This window comes from Tyto alba, unplaced genomic scaffold (genome assembly GCF_018691265.1).
Source record: "Tyto alba isolate M040663 unplaced genomic scaffold, T.alba_DEE_v4.0 Super-Scaffold_14, whole genome shotgun sequence".
In the NCBI taxonomy this organism is placed as follows: Eukaryota; Metazoa; Chordata; class Aves; order Strigiformes; family Tytonidae; genus Tyto; species Tyto alba.
Window position 1 is genome coordinate 58,191,287 of NW_024881276.1, and position 21,980 is coordinate 58,213,266.

Below are 21,980 nucleotides of genomic sequence, written 5' to 3' on the forward strand. Positions count from 1 at the left end.
TCTATATAAAGAGAATTTTGCATCATTTCTTGAGATGGTATCTCCCAGAGGTGCTTTTGAACTCTCAGGCAGAAGCCTGCTACTTGGTAGCTGCAACCAATATGGGCTACTTATAAATTTTGGCAACACCTGGACAGCACAAAAGTGAATACATTAATAAAAATATACAAGACAGAACCAACAAGTAGGAGGCCAGGTTGGATGGGTCTTTGAAGCAACCTGGTCTAGAGGGAGGTGTCCCTGCCCATGGGCAGGGAGCATTGGACCTAGATGATCTTTGAGGGCCCTTCCAACCCCAACCATTCTGTGTTGTGTCTCAGCACATAAAATACTTAGATGGGGAAAACTGTGGACTTGTTGTTCTCGAAGGAAGAGTTGGTGCCAAAACGAAGGGTTTCTGAAAAAAAATGAGGAGTCTAGGAAGGACCCAGAAAGAAGGTGAAGATACCAGATGGAGGAAAGATCCTGGAAGAGGGGAAAAATTCAAGGGTTCAGAGCGCTGCATGGAAAGGAGTGCCAGGGGATGCCCAGAGGCTTTGGCCTGTAATGCCCAAGACTGGTAATGGGGTGCAGCTGTACAGCACAGAATCAACACAGCTTTCCACTTCACCTTCACAGACCAGCAGTGGTCCACTGCTGGGAAGAGAAGCTGAGACTCAGGTAATGCACCTGGGAGAAAGCCAGTGAGTGAGTGTGAAATAAGAAGGTAAAAGCTCCGTTCTCATTAGTTCTAAAATAATCCCCAGTGTCCAGATCCACTAGAGGTTGCCATTTACTCTGTCTCATCTGTGACACTTGGAAGGGTGGTTCCTATCTTTTAAGTTCTCTTTTTATTGAAAGAGTACGTTGGTTTTTCAATAACTCCAAATTCTGGTACAGGAAATCCTGTGGTAATACTAGCAGTGGAATTTCCGCATCTAAGTGTACAGAAAGTGTTTCTAGTAGTCTGGAAGATGAAGTAAACAAGATGTTTGTATTCTCAAATAAATTTTGAGCTACTACCATTTTTAAGGAATTACCTTAATAGCTGGGATAGGAGGAAAGTGCTAACCAGTTCACATTTTGGCTCGAGACCACAAGAATAATAAGGTCAAAAGTTTTGTTTTGTGGGACGGGGAGTGAAAACAGCAAACAGGATGTAGACAGGGTATTTTATAAATCTTGAGTAGCATTAAAGTAATTCTATTTATTAATAGAACAATTCAGTAAGTGAATACAGTTGTAGTAATTCTAAACTGATTTAGTTTCCTTATTTGCCATTATGAAAAGTAATAGATACTCAAAGGATTTGATTTTATAAAAATGGTTATTGATCCCCTTAAAAATTGGGTTGTATAGTATGGCATTGAAAAAAGGTATGCTTTCCAAAACATCAAAAGACTTGGCTAAACATCTATAAAACATCTTCTAAAATAAAATTTATGCCAAGCTGAGACTCCTAACGTACACTGTACCCATGTTGTGCAATGTGTTCTTACACTTGTCTTCAAGGAATGAGAATTCTTCACTGCATCACAACCCTGAGTTAAGTTAGAAGGAAACGCAAGGCAAGATATTGTTATGTAATTAATAATCTTCATTACATGGTGATGATGCCATCACCATATGCATACAGAAAACAGTTTCTTTAAAAGGAAGGGAATGAAACAAGACTCTCCAGAGAAGCTATAATCAACCACTGTCACAGGATCAGCAGCCTTGGTGAGTCTTTCACTAGGAATGAGCACTAAGTCCTACTCAGTGCAATTTGGCCTAGTGTTGTTGCTTTTGCCAATGCTACTTGTAAAATTCTCTCTTGTGAAGGTTTGATATCCTTTTGTTTCCATTTGTCCGCATGTAATACCTTGCTTATGGTCACTGTTATATATAACTTAGTCTTCAGACTGTATTTTTGCATAAATTGATACACCTGTGTGCACGAATTCTTAAGAATACTTCCTCTGTGTAAATCACTACATCTTTCAAAGGGCTCAGAGTTGTATTCAGACTTCTCTAAGAAAAATAATTGAAATTGCTGTGGTTTACACTGTTGATTTTTTTTTTTGTCACTCCTAAAATTTACAATTTTCATCTGCAAAATGAGAAAAAGTAACACCTCCCATAGAAACCATGCTTTGACAAAGGTAAGCATCATGCTGCACTGAGAAAATGTTTAGGTTTGGACCTGTTATGTTCAGGTTGTAAAGAAAAACATAAACTAGCTATCTGTTAGTATTCAGTCACTTGTAAAGTGGCTTCAAGGGCGACGGGAAAAGGTCACGGTGAGAATGGGCTTAAATTTTCTAAATTGATTTTACATAGAAATAAACAGTTAAAGGATGTTATGAAGAGGGTCCCAATAATAATAATACGGAGAGTGGCCCAAGTAACGACAATCACCCCGATGCGGCTACATGTCGTCCCCCTTTATTGCCCGAATCGCTGGGTTATATCCTTTGCACAGCAAGCACCCGCTGTTCACGCCCCCCATACCCCTGGATTATTGGTCGTAAGCAACTTATCATGCACCCAAAGGCAAACTGTGATAGGCAAGCATCTTGCAGTTTGCTGCATACTTGTGCTTAGCGTAGCCAGATACATAGCTGAGAAAATTCCTCATTAACAGATACAGTTCCTCACAACACAGCCCTTCAAGGTCATCCTCATAACACAGGTGTTGTTAGCAGTCTGATCTCAGGCCTGGATTGTCCAAACCTTGCAACAAAATATCGTGGCCATTCTCTGTCAGAAATTCTACTACATATCCCCCTTTTTCTTTTTGGACAATCCAGACTTGATTCATGACCTTATCTGCTTTGTGAGCCTGCTACCTGCAAATTAGTCCAGCCTGATTCTTGCTAGCATGCTCATCCCACGGGTACCTCACACTCACAGGTGTATCTGGATACCTAATAGCCCCGATGGGACCCAGGGCCTCCTGCTTGCTTGTTAGTCCACATTTAAGTTTACCATCAGATTACATGCAGACATTCCAGCTTTGGAGAAAATACACTCCCCAGAGCAGCTGGCACCCAGCAAAAAGCCTGTGATCCGCAGTCATTACAGCTGCTGGTGCTGACCCCCTGCCCCCACCTCACCTTGCTCATGCTGGTCCCCTCAGCAGCTGTGCCCAGGACACACACTGGTCCTGTCCTAGGGGCTGTAGCAGACACTCACCCATTCCTGTTGCTGACACCACCAGCCTGGGGTGCCTACACACCTGGTCTGGCTCCAGTTGCCAGCACCAAGTCCCCTCATATAGGTCTGACCTGTAGCTAGCACTCTGGGCTCCCAACGAGTTGATCCAGAGAGCTATGGCTGCTCCAGCTACTGATGCTGAGACTATGTTTGCTCCAGTTGCTGGCCCCACGGCCCCTACACCCCTGGTCTGACTGCAGTTGCTGATGCCAAATTCACTCACAGCAGTCTCCCCAGTTGCTGGCACCTCATCCTTACAGCACTCACATACATGGGATAGTGAGATTTCGTGGAAAGATAAGAAAGGATTTAACAAGAAAATAGGACAGATTGGTAATCAAGAGCAGCATTGATTCAGACAAGCACACTGATCAGCCTTGGTTTTCACAAAACTGGCCCCTTTCCATCTATTCCCCACTTTGTTCCTCCCCAGGCCTTTTCCTTAACAAGTTTTGCATAGTCCCAAAGACTCAGTTCCAGTGCCTCAAATCCTTAAGTTCCTCTTGTTTGGTCCTTTCTTGTTATTTACAAAGTTCAGTCTGGCCTTCTGCAAAGATGTGCCTCTACTTTCTTAGTGTCTGGAGGCATTTGGTCTTTTGCATGATTCCTGTTATCTCTTGTCTCTCAGGTCTGGGTCTCTGTGGTTTTGTCCGTGGCTTCCCCATTTTCTTTATCATCATCTGAATTGAAAAGGTCCTTGACTAGATAACCTTAATAAAAGAGATGCTTTCACCTTTCATGTATTCTTACATAACCCTTCTTTATTTAGTAGGAGAAACAGCTTAGGAAGTCATAGAATCATAGACTGGTTTGGGTTGGAAGGCACCTTAAAAATCATCTAGTTCCAACCCCTCTGTCATGGGCAGGAACAGCTTCCACTAGATCAGGTTGCTCAAAGCCTCATCCAGCCTGGCCTTGAACATTTCCAGGGAGGGGGCAGCCACAAATTCTCTTGGAAACTTGCTTCAGTGTCTCACCACCCTCACAGTCAAGGATTTGCTCCTTATATCTAATCTAAATCTACCTTCTTTCAGTTTAAAACTGTTACCCCGTGTCCTATCACTACACTCCTTGATAAAGAGTCCCTCCCCTTCTTTCCTGTAGGCCACCTTTAAGTACTGGAAGGCTGCTATAAGGTCTCCCTGGAGGCTTTTCTTCTCTAGGCTGAACAACCCCAACTCTCTGTTCTCATAAGGAAGGTGCTCTAGCCCCCTGATCCCCTTCGTGGTCCTCTGGACCCACTCGAGCAGAGCCATGTCCTTACGTTGGGGGCCCCAGAGCAGGACACAGCACTGCAGGGGGGTCTCATGAGCACGGAGTTAGAGGGGGAGAATCACCTCCCCCGACCTGCTAGCCGCACTCTTCTTGATGCAGCCCAGAATACGGTTGGCTTTCTGGGCTGTGAGGTCACATTGCTGGCTCATAGTCAGTTTTCCATCCACTACGACTCCTAAGTCCTCCTCCACAGGGCTGCTCTAAATCCATGCATCACCCAGCCTGTGTTTGTGCATGGGATTGCTTTGACCTATGTGCAGGACCATGCACTTGGCCCTGTTGAGCCCTGTTTGCCCAGGCCCACCTCTCAAGCCTGTCAAGCTCCCTCCAGCTGGCATTCCATCCCTCCAATGTGTTGATCGCTGGCTATTTGGACAGTTTCTCTGTATTCCTCCCAGCCTATCTGGCCTTGCTTCCATCCTCTGTAGGCTTACTTTTTATGCTTGAGCTTATCCAGGAGCTCTTTCATCCACGCAGGCCTCCTGGTGTTCTTACCTGACTTCCTTTTTGTCGAGATGCATCGCCTCTGAGTTTAAAGGAGGTGATCCTTGAATATTAACCAGCTTTCTTGTGTGCCACTTCCCTCTAGGGCTTCATCCCATGCTACTCTGCCAAGCAGATCCCTGAAGAGGCCAAAGTCTGCTCTCCTGAAGTCCAGGGTAGTGAGCTCGCTGTGTGCCCTCTCCTCCGTGCCCTAAGGATCTTGAGTTCATCCATTTCATGGTCACTGCAGCCGAGGCTGTTCTTGAGCTTCACAGTCTCCACCAGCCCCTCCTTGTTGGTGAGAGCAAGGTCCAGCATAGCATCTCTCTTCGTTGTCTCCTCTATCACTTGGAGAAAGAAGTTATCAATGCATTCAAGGAACCTTCTGGATTGCTTATGCATTGCTGTGTTGTCCTTCCAACAGACATGGGGGTGGTTGAAGTCCCCCATGAGGACCAGAGCTTGTGAACGTAAGGCTGCTGCTCTCTGTCTACAGAGGGCCTCATCTGATTGGCCTCATGAAGTTGTCCTAAGTAACTGTCTGCTTTGCCTTGATATAGAATTTATAAATTTCCCTGATTGAAAAGCTTTATAGAGTGCAGAGAACAAAACCCAGAAGGTGTCTGTGAAAAGAGCTGTCTCCTGTATTATCTGCTCCATTCCCCACAGGCCTCTGGGCTTGCTGCTGCCTCAGGATACGATAGACATTAGCTGTGACTCAGTTGAAGACGTAGCAGATACCATGGCTGCTCAGTGCCCTGTTTCTCAGGGCATTAGTTGAGAAAAGCACCCTGATTCTGCGCTTTCTATCCTATTAGTTCCTCCTTGCATTTCTTGTGGCAAATGCCCAGAAGAAACAGAAGGGCATTGAGGCAGGACCTCTCTCTACTTTGCACATCTATGGACGTTCCAGGATCTTCAACATCGCATGATCCCTTCCTGAATGTGATGTTGAGCAGCTTTGACTGGCTTTAGGTATAACAAATTTGACTAAGCATAGCTTTTTTGTTGTCTTCTATATTCCCATGTCATTTATAGTCAGAGAATAAGAAAAACACCCCAACATTAACACAAGAGGAAAATATGAGATCTTTTCAAGGTAGTTAGTTCTCAGGATTGAAATTACATATATTTAGATATTAAAATATTCATTCTTTTAGTGTATCTGTCTGTCACAAAATGTTTCAATCGGAGGATGGGAAAAATATTAGAAAGGTGTCCTGGGTTGAGTGAGTAGTGGGGGTTTTTGTTTTGTGGCAGGAGAGGGGGCCATAGAGATGGCCCCCTGTGAGAAGCTTCTTGAAGATCCCCCAGCTCCAAGTCAGCTCCACCTCTGCACCAAAACTGAGCCCATCAGCTGCGCCTCTGCGATAACGTATTTAAGAAGGGACGAGGTGAGGAGCAGTGGGACTGGTGAGGAGGAGTTGCTGCAGCTGCATGAACACCAAGGTCAGTGGAGGAATGGAGGAAGAAAGGAGGGGGGAGGTGTGCCGGAGCAGAGACCCCACTGTATCCTGTGGGGAGACGGCAGGGTGGCCCCCCCTGCCACCCACAAAGATCTACAGTGGAGCAGACATTGATTTATGGCCTGTGTTTTTTTTCACCTGGATGATCAAGGTTCTGTGCCCGAAGAAGGCCGAGGTCTTGTGGGAAAAGGCAGCCCCGCTGTTGTAGTTCAGCACTGGGAGGATTGCAGCATGCGGGGGAGTCCCACGCCGGAGCAGCTCAGGAAGGGCTGCAGCCGTGGGAGGGAGACCCCTGTGGAGGACTGTCTTCTGGGAGAGGGGGAACACGATGGAGGAGGGGGAGCAAGTTCCAGAACCCTTCCCCCCCCTCAATGATGGAAGAAGCGGCAGCACTGACTGCACCCCCCATTCCCTGCCCCTGCGCCACTGGGGGAGGAGGTAGGGATATTGGGAGCAGAGCTGAGCCCGGGAAGAAGGGAGGGGTGGGGGGAAGGTGTTCTCAGGATGTGTCAATGCTTCTCACTGTCCTACGCTGTTACGTGTTGTCAGTGTCTGTAATAAATGTATGGTTTTTGTTCTTCCCCTAACAAGTCTGACTTTTGCTCATGACCATCTCCGGTGGTTAGCTGCTAACCCGGCTCAAACCACTACAAAAGGAAATGGAAAAAAGAATCATTAAGAGTTGAAACCTCGTGAAGTCAGCCTCATGAAGTTCAACAAGAAAAGCAGAGTTCTGCACCTGTAGAGGAGTAACCCCATGTACCAACTTATGCTGAGGGCCACCCAGCTGGAAATCAGCTTGGCAGAAAATGTCCTGGGGGACCTGGTGGAAATTGTGTTGAACATGAGCCAGCAGTGTGCCTCTGTTGCAAACAAAGCTAATGGTATCCTGGGCTGCATTAGGAGGAATGATGACAGCAGATCAGATCAAGGGAAGTGATCCTTCCCCTCTACTCAGCTCTGAGAAGGCTGCATCTGGAGTCCTGTGTCCAGTTCTGGGCTCCTCTGTACAAGGGAGATAGAGACATACTGGAGAGAGTCCAACAAAGAGCTATAATGATGATGACGGAACTGGAGCACCTTACATATGAGGAAAGGCTGAGAGACCTGGGACTGTTCAGCCTGGAGCAGAGAGGACACAAAGGCATCTTATCAATGTGTATAAACAGCTGAAGAAAGGGTGTAAAGAGGACGGAGACCGGCTCTTTTCAGTGGTGCCCAGTGACAGAACCAGAGGCAATGGGCACAACTGAAATGCAGAATGTTTTCTCTGAACATCAGGAAACACCTTTTCACTATGAGGATGACCAAGCACTGGAGAAGGTTGCCCAGAGAGGGTGAGGAGTCTCCATTCTTGGAGATTCTCAAAAGATGTCTGGACAACTGGTTCTAGGTGGCCCTGCCTGAGCAGGAGAATTGGACCAGATGACCTCTAGAGGTCCCTTTCAACCTCAACTGTTCTGTGATTCTGTGTGAAAAAGATACTGAGTGTTGGTTATGCCAGTGGATGAAGGTTCATGAAGGTGCAAAGACTATGAGGAAGGCTGTTTATTTGTGTTGAGGTATTGTGGTCAGGGAATCGGCAATAATGAGTATGCTTTAAGAAAAATTATGTTAAACGTGAGGACACCATGTAATTTACGTAAGGAATAGTCTTCCAAGGCTTGCTAGGAGAACTTGCCCTTTCAGATACTGACACTTCACAAAGTTGTCCCTGAAACAGGTTGTAGGAATAATCCTGTTCAAGTTGCAGGATGGTTCTCTTGTCTCTAATTGTGGTAGTTTTTTTTATTTCCATCCTCTTCTTCCCTAGTCTGTCATCAGCCCCATTCTTTCTATGATCCCCACTGTTGACCCCTTCCAAATGCAGTGAAGAATGATACTGCCTGAGGGAGGAGAGGGAAACCTTACCTCCTGTTAATTTACTGAGCTGTCCTGGTGCCAGAGCAGCAGGGATATTAAAGAAGGGAAGCGGCTGCTGTGCCCAAGCACAGACTGAAAAGGAGGGGGGCAGGGAGTCTCTTGTTACAGTCTCCCTCTCTGTCTTTCCTTCACCACTAACCTTCTCTCTCAGGGTGCTCTGTGGGATTTTAGCTGAAGCCTTGCATCTGTTTCAAACTTGTGATTTTGCTGTGGAGAACAGACAGGAAGACATTTCCCTGAACAACCCCTACTCCACAGGACGTTATCTCCAGAGATATGACTGGGGATGCCTCTCCAACAAAAGCATTCCGATACCAACAAACTCTGGTGAGTACAATGCCTGCAGGAGGACAGAATGTTTCCTACATGATAGCTGTTCCCTTCTCTGCTTAATTGGCTAAATACTTTATTTGCCTACAAATATCTTTCCCTGCTTGAATTGGGAAGAATCTGTGAGAGTTCTTCTTGAGCACGTGCTCCAGTAATGTCTTCCTCCAAGAAAGAGGCCATATTCTCCTTTTCTCAGTATGAAAATGGGAATCCTTGCTAATCCCCACGGGTCAATAATTTACATCACTGAATTCACAAGATAAGGAAAAAGTTCTGGAGATACTCAGGTCTGAGTCTGTAGGGATGTCTAGTCTGCAGAGATGTATAGAAATGCAACTGTTGGTGGTGAATGGGTTTCCCTTTTCTAGACAAACACAGGTAAGGCACCGAAACTTTTCCCTGCCTTTCATTACACCTCTCAGAAGATGTGGTTAGGATTCTACCATGCTGGGTGTTAACGGTCACTGTGAGAGCACAGAGCATGTTGCTCAATGGCATCTTTTGGGCACATCCCAGTGGGGTCTTGCACTGCTTTGTTTTATATGTATTTGAATGCAGGCTGTTGCCTCACTTTCTGGTTTAAGTACTTTAAGATATTACTGCCAACTAGGAGAACTAAGATTATTGTACCTCATGAGTCCTCACCCTTCTCTAGACAAGCTGAAGTAGCAGTTTTTACTGTATCTAAAAAGCCACTTCCTTCATTCACTCAGGTGAGAATTAGCATCATACACTCCAGATTGCCTGAAGAACAGCATGAATGGAATCCCAACCTCTAAAAATGAATGGTAGCCTGTTTGTACCTGAGCATGCAACGTTTTGGTAGTATTTAGAGACAAGTAAGACTGTGTTGGGGCTGAGGAAAACATGAAATCTCATCTTTGAGCTACTGCAAAAAAAGATGGAGAGACTTTTTATAGAAGCTAGAACACCTAGTTTACAAAGGGGAATGTATGATTGCCTTTCGTAACAGAAAGCTGAGATGAAGACTAGGAGAGTACCTTTCAGTCCAACATTTTCTGTTGCTGAAGCACTGCTCTTGTGTATGATATAGTGCCTTACAGATGAATGAAGAATTGTATGATCTTTAGTGTGACCATATAGTCCTTTCTGACTGAAAGCTTTATTTCAAATCCAGACTTCTGTAATTAATGTAAATTTCTCAGTTGTCCACATGAACACATCACAAACACATGCCCTTAGCTCAACAGCGTTTTACTAAGAATGCTATTTAGCACTTGTCAAGTACTAACACTGTTGAAGAAGCCAGTCATTACAGTGGAAAGGCTGGATTATGAAATATTTAATCTCTGTTGGTGTGGCTTTCTGTAGTCCGGTACAAAGAAGTGGTATCCTCAGTGTCAGGGTCAAGTAGCACCAACACTAGAGCATTGAGACCGGGCCTAATATATCATATAATGGAAGTATAGTGACCCGTTTGCATAGTATGCAAACATGTAAGGTCTGTGGAGGAAAACAAGAGTTGGGTTGTGAGATCAAAAATTCAAACTGAGCTGGTTTCTGAGATGCTCAAATTGCATGGGGTACTAGACTGTAAGGAAGCACTACAAACCTGAACAAAAGCAGTCATAAAGAAGAGAGCATGAAACAGCAAAAGATGCAGAAATAGGGAATATCCTACTTGGCTATATTTCTTCTTTAACTGTAACAATCACATGAATCTCTAGAATTTTTAGTTTTAGATGATTTAGAACTAGACTAGGCAGGGTATTTAGACTACTGACAGTTTTCTTGAACGCTTCTGGGAAGACACAATTAGTATTAGATTTTTTGAGTTCAAAGATTCTGTATAACTTAAGGTAAGTCTTGGACAAAATATTTATACTTTACTAAATAGCTATTCAGGAGAGAAAGGAAGACAGTGTGCTGCATGTTCTTCATTTATTCATAAATTTATCCCAAATATTTGCCACTGAGAGCTTTTTTTGGCTTCTGGACAGAACAGAACAGTGTAATAAATAGTAGCTGTTTGATACCTCAAGTGTCTGCATTGTTAAACCCAAGACACTTAGTTCTTTACTTGAATGCAAGTCACCCACATCATTGATAAGCTTTAAGATAAGGAAGAAACTAAGCTACAACCTATTTCATTAAAGAAGTGGCTATAAATTTAGGAATTCTTTGAGAATGACCATGCATACTTGAGTCCTTAGGGATCACAGACAGAGTAGCAGCTAGTTATTCAGAGCAGGTAGTTGCTGGATCTAATCCAAGTATCAGTGCTAAGTAAATGCTGAATCACTAACCTTCATGAAGGATTAATTATGTATCAAACCAAGAAAAATCAAGAACAGTTATAAGGATTAGTTAGCAAGTGAACAAAGGACTGTAATTACGGATGTAGGTGCCTCAAGTGGATCCTGGACACTTTTGGGACTTGAGTGTCTTAGCAATTTACACCTAAAATACTATCTTTAGTTCTATCAGCTATCATCATTACCACTTTCCACTTCATGTAGTCAGTCATATTAGTTCTTTCTTGTTCAGTGAGTGAACAGTAGCAGAGAGCACTTCCAAACTAATGCTACATATACCAGTTTTCATACATCAAGCAATCACTGCTCTCTGGGCATGCTGGTCTGTAGTAAAAGAGAGACAGTAGGTCATCCCTTGTTTCAAAGACTAGGAATGATGTCTATCTTCCTCTGATTTAGAAAATCTATTGCAGTGTCATAATGCAAAACCTGTCACTTATGAAGCCCTTATACCTTGGGATGAGAAGAGATGGCAGACTGGCTATTTGCTGGTCAGCCTTCAAGGTCACAAGTCAGCTACATAAGAGTGCCAGCTCATAGCTGACCATTTCTTGTCCTTTGATCCCTTCTGTGATTAAAGTATCTCTGTTTATATAACACGGCGACTTTATTAGATTTTTGCCCCTGGCTCAGACTTTTGCCATTTCTCTCCCGTATTCTTTTTTAGCCTTTTCTTTCCCAAGTGTTCACTGCCTCTTTGCCATTTACTCTTTTACCATTCTCTTGTTATCCTCACATACCTTTTTCTCATTCTTCTGTTGCGTCTCCTCAGTTTGTTTCTCTGCCATTACTGCTCTCAGTATATATGAAGCCAAGTGTTAGATTTCACAGCTGTGTTTTTCTCTGTGCCTTCCTCATATCACTGCCATTGGATTCTGTTCTAAAAATATCCCATGTGACCCTTTCCCTGTGCTGTCCCAAGGCAGTAGGGTGATTCTGAACAGCCCACCTCTCCTCTTTTTCTTTTTGAAGATGCTGTCAATCATATAGGAAGTAATGTTAGAAAGCAGAAGAGACCTGGAGAACTGAGGTCATGAGAAAGATCACGTGTGATCTTGTGATTTCTACTGTTAATTCCAAAGCTGGAAAGGACAAAAGATACAGACGAATGCAGGGCCAAACTCTACAGGACAAGACACAGGCTGCTGACAATGAGAACAGAAAAAAAATAAAGGAATTCTTTCTAACTGTTTATTGCTGTTTGACTAAAAGTGCAGGCGTTTAGGAGCATCACCTACTGCTATTAGGGAACAATTTTTAGCTTCTCATAATCAATCTTTGTGGGGAGAGAGTCGGTATTTGCTGGCTTGCAGGCTGGCCTCTGCTGAAACTAACAGAGGAGAAAAGAAGAGGTCCACTGCCCATCTTCCCATAAGTCAGACTGGAATTTAGTATCTACTAAAGCTAAAGGCTTCCTATTCACTTATCCACCATATCCACCTTGCCATCTACTTCCCCTTGCTTTGGCACCTGCTGACTCATTTCTGTAGGCATATTTGAAGATCTGCATTGATTTCTCTCCCCTCTTCCCATTACAGGGATCACAGAAGAAATACCTTGCCTTGTCAGAAATTCGCTGAAGAAATCAGTAATAAGACCTTGTCCTGGCTGCTTGGTACAAATGTCTGGGGAGCTGAAAGGCATTTCCCTGAAATGTACACATAGTAGTACTCCTCTAACTGTCAGCCAGTTACTGGACAAACAGACCTCCTGCTTTTGTGCTGTGGGACTGTGCCTGGACCTTTCCTACCTGAGGGATGGGCCAGTTTCAGAATCCCAGTTAGTAACAGCATGTTTCCCATATCACCCGGCATGCCAGAAGGAAAGCTAAGGAAAAGAAAAATGAGAACAGGCCTAGTAACCGTTAGCTTCTTCTTGAAATAACATGGATTTTATTTTTAAGATTTTAGTAAGGTGAAATACACATGGCATTCTTTCTGGATTAGGAGCAGGTTAAAGGGTGGTTTGAGTATAGATTTACTTCTCCAGAGTAAAGGCCAGGCCCTAGAGACAAATCATGAGGCACTGTTTATATCTGTCCTATTCACCCTGTGTGCAAATAATTTATGAAAGAACCTCTTTCTGCTATTTTCAGAAAAGTATTTTTTTCACCCATTTCCAACATTATTCAGGTACTGTGTTCTGTCGTGGAGGTGTCTGGAATTATATCTTTTAATATGTTATTTCCAAACAAACCAAGGTGTCCGGTGGAAATCTCACACACCAGGAGCTAGCTCAATAGCAGTGGTGGTGTCTGTCAGCACTGCAGCTGTCTATTCCTGAGAAAGTTGTCACAACTATAGCACAATAGCAGTAAGAATATCTTTATACTTCAGTGAGTTTGTCCAGCTACATGTGCCTTACTTATAACGTTATAAAATTTAAGCTTTTCCACAAACTGTACGGACCTCCTGTCCAAGCAAATAGATGTCAAGGGCTGGCAGCATGCTGATCAATCTAACCCTTGCCATTGATCTTTGTGCTGTAAAAAGTAAAATAAACTGCTTGTGTATAAAAGGCATAAGGGGTCATCCCACATTTGTCTGAAACCGAATTGGGTAGCTGCATGCTATAAGCTTTTCTACATGGACAAAGAAAGTACATCATTGTTTTGACTGCTGATGCTTGCATACTAATTTGGCAGTACAGCAGGTTAAATTATTTCAGACAAGTCTGGGGCAGAGGTGGGGAGCGCAGAAAGACCATGTACTAGCATTCCTGATACTTCAAAAAGTTACACTTGTTGCTAATTGACAACAACGGTAGTAGAGGGGCAACTACAATACAGTGGTTACTGTCCAAGCTGTACAGCAGGTGGCATACAAAGTACAGTACATGAGAAATAATGCATCAATACAGAAATGCACAGCAAATACAAATACTCAAGGTGAACTCAGCTACTGTGGTGAATCTCCACAAAATCACAGTGAATAATGTATTTTTAATTCCTCATCTGTAACGAACTCTCTTATTTACCCTTATTTTTAAAGGACTCAGAAAAAACTGTCATTTACTTCTATTACAGAAAAGCAAATTAAAACTATTTGCCTGCATCTAAATTCCAAGAAGTTGTGACTTTAATAGAACAAGATTCATATTGTCTGACTAACAATTTCTTTTGGTCAGCATACCTCACAAGATATAGCAAAACAAACCTTCTCAGTTCACTTTCTCTATATCACTCATGATTTTATTCACATCCAGCCCTCATTGCCCTTTCCAGCCTGGGAGGTTCAAGTCTGCTTAGCTGTTCCTCATACTGAAGCTATCCCGTAATTTTGACCATCCTCTGAAACTCTTCCATTTCTACTATATTCTTTTTGAAACTGGGGGAAACGGCAATGTGAATATTACTCAAGATGTAGTTGTACATTACATTCAATTTGGTCTTATCTTCCTTCTTCCTAGCTCATGGTTCTTAAATTCTGAGGCAGTCACTGTCATGACCATCCCGTTTAACCTCAAGACCTTATTTTTGAATAGTAAAAGTCAGCTTAAATAGTAACAGTTGGACAATTCTTATGTATGCAAAGCTAGAATGTCTGTTCCCCCTCAAAGACTTCACTTTACATTTATTGTGATTGTTTTCATCTGTCATCTTATTGCTCAGTCATTCTGTTTAGGTCCTTACACAATTCTTCAGTCAGCCTTTGTTTCTACTCCTCTGAATAACTTACCAACAAACTGTGAGCCTTTTTCCAGACCAGAGAGGTATTTGATATTACACTACTTGGCATCACGTTTATTATCAGTGGTAGAGGAAAAGGTACTGAGCGTACACTGCTCTTAGTTCCACTTCCATATAGAAATAGGACATGTTAGAAATCTCATTTCCATTAACTGTAAGTCCATAATGCTCCAGGCCCATAGGGTAAAAGAACAGCAGGTTCACCTAAGCTTTCTGGGAATGGTAAAGGCAAATGCAAGACTAAAGTCGTCACAGCTGTGCAACATAGTAGTGACAGAAGAAACAGCTGGTGTGGTGTAGGAACTTTATTCCAGAGGTACATGGAAATCTTTCTGTTGGATAGATTAAACAAGGGCTAAGTAAATTTCTCTTCTTGCCTACGGGTGTGTTTTAACTCTTCATGTGAAGGTGTACACTGTAGCTGAGATGATCTATTGACCTCCACATGTAACAGCTTCTTACATAAATGCTGCTTCTTTGACCTATGGTGAAGCCATTCAGAGCACAATACCGAGCTGTTAACTGCATAAAGACATGAATCTTTTTCCATCAGTTTACCTTTCACAATTCTAAGGGCAGACATGTCAGAGGTGGTACAAGTGAATGTGACAGTCCTTTATGCCACTCAAAATTTTGAGGCAACTGTGAAGGTTCCAGCCAACACTGAATAACCTTGAATTACTGCGTCTTCTCTCTTCTTTAACCCAGCCTCTTCTCTATCTTAATGATAAAAGACAAAACTTGACACTTTATCTGGAAATGTGGAATAAGGGAGACTAAGTTCAAGGTATGATATATTACTGGCTTTTGATTAGGCATATGCACAGTGTGATAGGCAGTCTCTTCTACACAGGACTTGGGTAGCATGACCTCTTCTAGCTTGACCAGCAGCCCTTCACCAAAAGCCCACAGAAAGAGAGTCAGAATATCTTCAGGAAGAAGTCCTTCCCCATAGTACCTTTCATTCTCTATTCAGTTCTACTCCATGTCACCCTTATTCTTTACTTTTATTTTTCCATCACAGTGCGAAACTGCCTAAATGCTATGTAGGCTACCCGTAGGCATAAACATATTAAATAAATGCCACCCTTGAGGCATGACTCACAATAGTTCAAACTTATGAGGCAGTACAAGCAGCTGCCCCGAATGCCCCACTGGGTCAAGCCTTGTGTGCTCTGCCCCACTCCTTCATCTCAGCAGCGTCTTACGGAGCAGAACCCCAGGGGTTGGACAAACACTGAATTAATCTTTTCCTTTGAAAGTGCCAGTTCTGGGAAAGAAAGGGAAGGAATCTATATATCTTCAGTTGGTAGCAAGAGTTTCACTGAGTATAGCTTGCTTATTATTTCTTAATGTGCTGTTTCTTCCAGTCTTGTTCGTTTCATATTCCACTCAGCCACCTAACTCCTGATACCTTATAGAACCAGATATCTTTATAGCAAGTATATAGTATAATGTTTGTATAATGTATTAACAGAAACTCTGACATACTCTGGAACAACCTTTCCAAATCCTTCTGCAAGGATTTTTGACTCTTCAGAACCTCTAGCTGTTTCCACTTCCAACACAACCCCTTTCTTCTTCTCCCAACTTTCCCAGATCAGTGTGTTTGGCTTTACAGTAAATGGATCTTGTCTAAAACCAATGAGCAATCATCAGCTAATGACATTTTACTACTGAATGTGGAGGACTGTGGGACTGACACAACTGATTCCATAACAGTATATCAGCTGACTATGCTTTTCAGGGTGAAGTTTTACAATATAAGGTAATATCATCTAACGACAGGTCACTGTGAAGAGGGACAGACTTATTTTCTTCCCTCTGTTCTTGGACATGCTTTCCTACTGCCCCTGTCATGATGGATCTAATGCAATGTTAAATTAGCCCAGGCCATTGATTGAACTGAAATCTAACCCATCAAAACAATTAGTTTTCCATCAACCCAACTTGGTCACCTCTCAGTCACTTGATTGCTCAGACCACATGAAAGCAAGAGAAAATTGTTTAGTAATACAGATTCTTGCTATGGACTGTTGTAAAAGTAACCTTGTACAGGAGGGACAGACCAGCTGCAGGAATCAGGCTTCTGATGCTGAACATTAAGAAGACTGTCAGCACATTTTCAGACTGAAGATTGAGAAGATAACAGGTGCAAAAGCATATTTTCTTCAGGTAGTTTCTGTGAAGGACAGCAAAGTTACAAAAATTCTGTGTCCTCAAGTGCAGGGCAGATCAGAGTCTGTGAACAATCAGATTAGACACAGAAAGCAAATATGGTTCAATTTAAATAGAGTACCAAAACAAGAACCAAAGTAGTGGTATACATACTTCTATGCAAATGCTAAAATTATGAAAAACAACAGTAGGACCAGTCTCTTATCCTGTTAGGATATACACCAGGCATATTAAAAACCTTGTGGCAGACAATTAATGAGAAATTGTAATACCAGAATGCAAAATATGCAGAAAGATAAGGTAAACCATAGTAGTGTTAGAGTAGTACTGTATGCTGATGAGAACCTGGATCAAAGTAATGAACTCAGCATCCAAATAGGTTGAAATTTCCAATGTAAATAGGAAGTGTATAGTGTTGGATCTGCATCACTGCTGTCTGAACCTAGATTGCAACGTTGTGATATGTTGATTGAGATCAGAGAGCCAGGTAGGGCAGAAACTACAGTAGTAACAAAAAACTGCAATGACCCCATATATTGGGCAAATGTCACATTGGGATGTGAAGTAGATGCAATCAGTGATTGTGGAATAGTCAGATGGGAAGTCCACAAAAGGTTATGACTAGATAGCCTCCTAAACAATTCAACAGTTGAAACCACTACTTCATAGTTACCACAATGTGCTTGGAGTCAATACCCCTGTGGAAGCAACAAGGGTCAAAAAATCCACTAGAATGGATCAAACAGAAAACCACACAAAAAATGAAGAAGTCTTTTAATCAATTAAGAGATGTGACCAAATAATGAAACATATCCAGAAAAATTGGAGGTTACTGCAGGACACCACATTGGTATCTAAAAAGAACAGAACCACATAGAAAGCCCTCAGTCCTCCTTTAATCTTCTTCAGATCCTTAAAAGGAGTGCTGTCATCTTCCAGGATGCTTCTTAGAACCTTCTTTTTATCCAAGGTGTAGAGGAAATGTGTGCTATGATCTGTCTCCCAGAGGAGTTACATGAATAACCAGAAAAAAAATATGCCAGGACAAGCAAACTTCCAAATCCTACAGCTTATCCCACTTCTCCCAACATTCACTGTAGAGAAATGGATCACAAGACAGGCAAATGCCCATCTAGCTCCAAAACCTCCTGTTAAAGCTGCCCTGTTGACACGTCCTTCTGCTGGCAGCCAGCTCTGTGTGTAGCTGTGGCAAAATAGCCAGGTGCACACCATTTCCCAAAGCCTTTGGCCCTGTCTTTCCACAGGTCCTACAATGCCCATGTTAAAATGGCCAGTAAACCAGCAAGAAGTAACAGCAACCCTCACAGAGAGTGGAGAGTAGTCTGGGAAAGACAACAGTTCTGTGTCAGAGGCTGTCTGTGAAATGGTCCTGTGCAAGATGCAGATTGTCTAGTCAGGAGTGGCTCAGCCTGATCTCTTCCACTTGAATATAGGTGAAAGAAGCACTATTATCTGGTTGGAGGTGATACCAGGTGTTCCTTAGGGAGTAGTGACCTCCTGCTTTCCTAATGATATTTGCCTCATTTCCAATGCAGCTCTGTGAACGGGGTAGAATCAAAATTCAGAGCCAGGACCAGACACTCCAGTGGACTAATACTGCTGACAAAGGCATCCTGATAAAAATGACATTGCATTCTGATATTCAGACATATCAGAACACAGATATTGAAGACATTAATGTACTTCCAAGCAGATCTGAATGTGCAGCAGCTGATTTAGCACAACGATCATGTTCTCCAGCATTCAAGACTATAGCTCAAGAGAGGACGGGGTTGTAATGATCAGTGTGGCGAAGCTCAGTATGAAATTGTATAAACAGACATGTCTATCCAAGTGGTCCTGCCACAAAGTACAATTGGACTGCCAAAGTGAAGGTCTCTTTCAGAAGCACAATGAAGAACCTTCCTGCCCAAAGCAAGGTGAGTACCCCACCCCTACACAGATCTTCCTTCCAACCCATGGGGTCTAATGATGGGATTTTGAGCTGATTCACTTGGAGGAAGAGGGAATAAAGGTAAGGAACCTTCTGGCCAGTAGTGATGGTGCCAGTGGTACCAGCAGTGCTGTATACTGGCAAGTTCTGTAGCCAGAGCTGTGGTTCCCAGGGTACAGGGAAGCACTCTGCCCCCTGGGTTCACTTTCCTCCTTGAATAGGGCATTCACTGATGAAGATGAGGTTGTAATCTGCCATGGCAAGGGCCAGCTGCATCTTCTTCCCAGAGCAATGAATCTTCAGTGGGTGGCACAGCTTGTCCCTCAGCGTGATGGGTCTGAGAAGCCTTCAGACTTGTGTGAGCTCACGGTCCTTGTAGTGCCCAAAAGCCTGTGGAGTGGGACATTTCTGTCCTTCTCCTGTCAAGTAAAGGTCCCCAGCCCAGCCAGTGTGTCTGGCAGAGAGAAATTGCTCTCCCCCTGATGCAAGGACAAAAGCAGAGGGAGTGGGATTTGAAAAATTTCACAAGGACTTTTTGTTTTCTGACTGTTCCTTACCAAAATATACTATAGACATAATGCTACTTGTGGAATAGAATATTACTCTGATACAGATAAGCTAAATTTGTGTTACACCCCAGACCAAGGGAAATGTCTAAACAAGATAGCACAAATACTCTCAGTGACTTTTACTGACTCTGAACACCGAATAACACACATGAACAAGACTGTAAGCAATGTTATTAAACATACAAACATGGCATCCAAAAATCTAATTTCTCATAAACAATCTGATTTAGCAGCTTCTAGAACTTATTTCAGTTTTCAAGTTAAATGAAAATTGAAATTGTTCCCATCATTTATGCTCTGCACTTTCTTATTCATTGACTCATTATCCTTCCACCACTCCTGACTTCCATCAATAGCTTCTAATGTTGTTCTACAGTCACTCCCTGGATTCCTATTCCAGGTTTAATATTTTTAGCTGGCATGTACATTAAATGTCAGCACTGGGTCACAATGGCATTTGTGGGGCAATTCCTGAACTTTCTTCTTCTGACTTATCTTGTCCTGGGCTTGAAATACTAGGCTACCTGTCTCTGACATCTGGAGATTGTTGCTCCCTCATGGCCCTGGGGTACTTTTTGCAACTTTTTCCCCTTATGACAGTCAAAATTGGCTCTTGGTGGTAAGTATGCAGCAGCTTTAGTTTAATGACTTCCACAGAGAAAAAACTTTCTGCAAGTCTTCATACCAAAGTGTGACCCAAGTACTTCAACTTGATGCACTTGCTTGACACAGTTCTTCCCTTTCCCCAACACTTTCCCACAAGTCAAGGCAGGGGACTGATAAAAGAGGGAGGGACTCCAGTGAATATCATGCTGATTCCTGATGATCATCCCTATATCAGCAGCCAGTGATAACAGCAAAGGTTATTGCCTCAGGGGAATTGCTTTGCCCTCATTTGTGGTGGATTTATTATTCTGGCTGCCAAGGGAACTATCTTCCCTCTGCTTACCTTTGTCTTTATCCTGTATTACTACCAGGGATTGTTCTATGGGAAACAAGCAAGATCCCTGCTGTGCATCAGGGTTAAGTGGTTTTGTTTAGATATCTGCGTTTGGATGGGAGAAGAAGGAAAACAGGAAGCTTAGTCAAAACTGTAAAAGATTTACTAGCATAACTTTGATAGTAAATAAGATATTTAAAAAATCTTTAATGGTAGTGATAACACGTCTGTGCTACAACTTTTATACTGACATCATTTATCTCAGCTGAGACAGGACAGGACAAACTAGTACAGTCAGCAACTTGTACTTGGCAACCATGGAGTTCATATAAGTAGTCTGTAGCATTTATTCTAATAATGGTGAAAGTCTGAAATGTAAGCAAGACCCAAGTGTTACTGAGAAAAGGTTTATGGTTACTTATGTCTCTGCTGCAATCAGAAAAGACAATCCCTTTCTTCATTTCTGGTGTGTTACTGACCCCTTCTTTTTTAACTTTCATGTGGCCATGCATCAGCTGGAATGGAGATCTGAGCTGTCTGAAAATTGATTTTTTGTTGCATCAAGCTTCTTGATCACTAGTTCCAGTACCTAACAAATTAAGACTGTCCTTTTCAATCAGTCTGCTCCTTAAACCTCCTAAACCACCCTCTCAGAGGGATCAATAGATTCTGGGGTCTCAAAGTGATTTTTCAAGCATTTGAAAGTTGAACATATATGAAGAAAATGAAATAAATTATCTATGTTCTTATATATGTCTAATCCTAGACATGGCCTCCTGGAGATATCTGTCCATACTCAAGGTCCCTTCTTCTTGCCCAACCCCAGATCAAGTATACCCCTAACATGTCCTTGAAACCTTCCCTTTTCATCTCTGTGCAAATAATTTTTTTTCATAAGCCAGTCCTCCTCCTAAACTTCTCAGCCATGACCACTTTTTTTCCTAGCTCGCCATTGCTTTTATGAGAGACATCATTCTTCTCTTGAAATTAGCCAAGTCCAATACAAAAGCAGGAGCCCTAGCAAAAACCTGTTCCAGACCAGTTCTACACAGCTCATCACTGCATTTTCTTTCTACCTTCATGATGTCGGTCATGTTGCTGTGTATTTGCATGATTGACAGATTGAATGTGCAATTATAAAATTTACCTGTGCAACAAGCAATCTACAGAGAGGAGGGGAAGAAAGGCACTTATAATCTTCCATGCACTGCCAAACATCTCTCAAGGACAGTTTTAGCTGACAACAAAATACAGGTCATGGTGTAGGTGACTTATTAGGGAACATTCACCAGCTGTTATCAGAGCTCATCATCTAAATAAATACACAGATAAAGAGTAATTTCCCAGAGAGTCTGTAGATTCCATGTCCTGGAACAATAACAAATTCACAAGCTTAGAATTATCCCTAATATATTTTGTTCACTAGGGAAGAATTTGTATTTCCTAGATGTTCCATAGTCTCTTCTGCTAAAAATGTCTTCAAGAAGCTGATTATTTCAGAGAATGTTTGTGATGCAACATTATTCTCCTAGAAAATAAGAAATCCATTGAACCCACTTCAAACAGTTCATTGAGTGTTTGCTAGTTCTTATTGACTTTAGCTGATTTTGAATGCATGATACAGTGATAAATAGTCTTCTGTCTCTCAGCAGTCTGTTTTTACTTTTCATCTCTTTTTTTTTTTCCTTTAACTTTTTGATACTTGTATGTACACTGTACCT